Source organism: Lygodium microphyllum, chromosome 22, assembly GCF_053477565.2.
Source record: "Lygodium microphyllum isolate KBCC chromosome 22, Lygodium_microphyllum_v1.1.10, whole genome shotgun sequence".
In the NCBI taxonomy this organism is placed as follows: Eukaryota; Viridiplantae; Streptophyta; class Polypodiopsida; order Schizaeales; family Lygodiaceae; genus Lygodium; species Lygodium microphyllum.
Genome location: NC_141156.1, coordinates 103,269,718 through 103,273,770, shown reverse-complemented (window position 1 = coordinate 103,273,770; position 4,053 = coordinate 103,269,718).

The window sequence follows — 4,053 nt, the reverse complement described above, 5'->3', positions numbered from 1 at the left end:
TATCCGCTGGTAGATCTTCTATCAAACATACTACCAGCCCAATCTGCATCTGTGTTTCCAAACACCTGTACATCTATACTTGCCTCATAGAAAAGTCCATAATGTAATGTGGACTTCACATATCTCAATATGCATCTGACTACATCCAAATGTGGCTTTCTAGATACTTACATAAACTGACTCACAAGACCAATAGCGTAGCTCATGTCTTGCCTTGTAATGGTCATGTAGATCAAACTCCCCACTATCCTCCTGAACATAGTAGGGTCTTCTATCTCATCCCCAACATTAGCACTCAACTTTAGATTCTTCTCCAATGGGACTAAAAGTGGTTTGTATGCTGTCATACCATACTTGGACAACATATCCAAGCCATACTGTCTTTGGGACAGCCATATACCATCATCACATCTGATCACCTCAATGCCAAGGAAGTACCTTAGCTCACCTAAATCCTTCATCTCAAACTTCTTCTTCAAAAAATCCTTGACTTCAACAATCCCACTATCACTATCACTTGTAATGATCAAGTCATCCACATAGATGACTATGATGACCAAACCTGCATCTCCCTTTCTCACATAAAGTGAGTGATCAGCATCAGAAACATAAAAGCCAATATTGATAAGATACTCTCTGATCTTGTCAGACCATGCTCTAGGTGCTTGCTTGAGCCCATAGAGCGCCTTCTTCAACTTGCACACATACGTGGGATGCTCTAAATCTTCATAACCTGCTGGTTGATCCATATACACTTCTTCCTACAAATCACCATGCAAGAAGGCATTCTTCACATCCATTTGCTGCAACCTCCAGCCTTTGGCTGTTGCCAAAGCAATCACACATCTGACAATTGCCATCCTAGCAACTGGACTAAAGGTTTCTTCGTAATCTATGCCATATGTCTGGGCATAGCTTTTTACAACCAGCCTAGCTTTGTACCTACTAATAGGACCATCTACATTGTGCTTGATCTTATAAACCCACTTACATCCAATAGCTTTCTTGCCCTTTGGCAATGATACTAGATCCCAAGTCTTATTGGCCTCTAATGCAGCCATCTCCTCATCCATTGCTACATCCCAATGAGCATGACCAACAGCCTCCTCAAAACATGTGGGCTCAACATCCTCAACTACTTTCACCATATAAGCATAATGGTGAGCTGCATAACCTTCAAAACCAAATCTTTTAACAGGGTATCTGACCCTGCTAGATCTGCATACCACCGGATCACTCAATGGAGCCTTTACATTACTATGAGCTCTCTGTACACCTGGTGTCCTGATAGAAGGAATACCAAGCTCATCATCCAAGCTCTCTGAGCCACTGGAGTCTCCATCAAGAACTTCATCAATACCATTTGACACTTTATTCTTTCCTTTTTCTTTACCTGTAGTGCTACTAGATGCACCTGAAGATGTAGAGCTATTCCTTAGTCTCCCAGACCAAGGACTACCAGATGACGTCTCTGGTCCACTAAGAGTCCGTGATTCTTTCTTTTCAGCCTGCACATGAGTGTCATGATCATCATCATCATCCAATGCATCACCACTAGATGCATACCAACTGCTCATTTCATCAAAGATGACATCCCTACTCACTCTGAACTTACATGTGACAGGGTTATAACAGCGATACCCTTTCTGCTCTAAAGAGTATCCAATAAAGGCACACTTTTTAACCTTTGGATCTAGTTTCTTTCGCAACTCATCTGGCACATGAACATATGCAATGCAGCCAAACACTTTCAAGTGTGAGACATCAGGCTTCTTACCTGTAAAACATTCTTCGAGGGTCATACAATGAACTGCAGTTGTGGGAGTTCTGTTCATAATATAAACAGCAGTATGAACAGCCTTAGACCAAAAATGCTTAGGCATATTCTTTTCAGCCATCAAGGCATGTGCAACTTCTGCAATATGCTTGTTTTTCCTTTCTGCAACCCCATTTTGTTGTGGGGTATACCTGCATGTGAACTGTCTCTTTATCCCATGAGACCTCAGAAAATCACTGAACTCATTCGAGAGGTACTCTCCCCCTCCATCTGATCTCAAGCACTTTACTTTCAAGCCTGTTTCTCTTTCAACTGCAGCCTTGAAAATTCTAAAGTGCTCAAATGCTTCACTCTTTTCCTTCATAAAATATACCCACAGCTTTCTAGAACAATCATCAATGAATGTGACAAAGTATGAACTGCCGCCAAGAGATACATTTTGTGTAGGCCCCCAAATGTCTGTATGCACAACATCAAGGATATTTCTGCTTACATCTCTATCATGTGAAAAGGGTTGTCTTGCCTGCTTACCAAACTGACATGCTTCGCATACCTTATGAAATTCTGCAACTCTAAATGTAGGCAAACCTGTAACTAACCCTTTGGACTGCATTAATTTCAGCCTTTGTACATTTGCATGTCCAATGTATTTGTGCCAAATTTCAATATCTGCAACAACACCTTTTCCTTTAGCATACATAGCAGCATTCACAGTAGGAATTCCAGCATCCAGAGTAAACATACATCCAACTCTACTTCCCTTAGCTACCAACCTGCACTTGTCATTGAAGTCTTCTACAAAGCAACCCTTTGCATTAAATCTGACTCGCAGCCCTTGCTCTACCATTTGACTGACTGACACCAAGTTCTTTGTAATAGATGGCACATGTAATACATCTAAAAGACTCTTTGTCTTACCATAATGCAAGGACAAGGGAACTTGTCCAATGTGTGAAATTGGGTGGCATGAATCATCACCCGTCTGCACATAACCTACATTTTGCAAATCCTACATCTCTCCAAACCATTCTGCATGGCTAGTCATATGATTGGATGCACCTGAATCAACATACCAAACATCATCATGTGTTCCCTTTCCTGTACCAGCATTCAGCATATGCTGCATAACAAACAGACATTCATTTTTGTCTTCATTCTGTCGTGAAGATGATGCATAGTTTCCTTGCTGCGACTTACCACTGCAAATATCATCTTTCTAGTATAACATTGGGCTGCAATATGACCTGTTTTGCCACAGTAGTGACACACAATACTAGAGTTGTTAGAACCTCTGTTCTGCCATCCACCTCTTCCTCTAAAGCTCCCCCTGCCTCTAAAGTTACCACGACCTCCTGAAACCTGCATATCGTCAAATTGCTAATTCAATCTATTCTTCTGCAGTTGGAGGATCACTCACCTCTGGCTCCTTTTCTTCACCTGAAACAAACTCCTAGAGGCCTTTTCCAATAAGGAAGTTCATGGCACGGAACTTCCATGAAGGATAGTTGTTCTTGTCGAGCTTCTCAATGATGGGGCTTCCACTATTATCTGCCATTATCACAAAACTAATACCAAACAACAAGCAAATCTTCTACAACCCTCGACCTATAGTGCACAGCAATACACCAAGCAACCTTTTTCACTGTCTACTCAACAATACATGCAATCTCCAACTTGTTTGCAGATAAACCTTATGTTTGCTTCCTGCAAAAACCTCAAGAATTACAGATTCGCAATCTGTAACATGCACACTCACTTTCAGTCAAAACAGTCAAAATCACAATGCACCCTGAAATTGATGTCCGCAACCTTGCGGCTCTAAAACGGGGCCTGAAACGGCCTCAGATGCCAAAAAAAAACTACGGGAAAGGCCTGAAGGGCTTATCTACAGAATACACAGCGCTCTTTGTGCACACCAAATCTCACTGCAATCTGAGATTTTTGCTCTGCCCTGCTTCCGGTGCCTCCACAGGCACTATCCAAGAGAAAGAGTGGAAGGATGGGAGAGCTTCTTGCCCGTGGCTTGCTTGCTCAAACCTTGCTTCTTCTCCTTCACTTCAGCCTTTGAAATTAGCCTCTCTCAATGGCCGGCTCTGATACCATGTCAAGAATCGTGTGGTGGGGGGACTTGCTCAAGATGCTGTGCTGAACACACACAGAATGCACAAGGAGAAGCTCACTCAAGAGATAAGAAGAGAGATGGAGGCCAAAACGTTTTCTTGCTAGTTTCTTCGACCCTTAGAGAGAGCCCCGTGACCCTACCCAACCCACCAAGC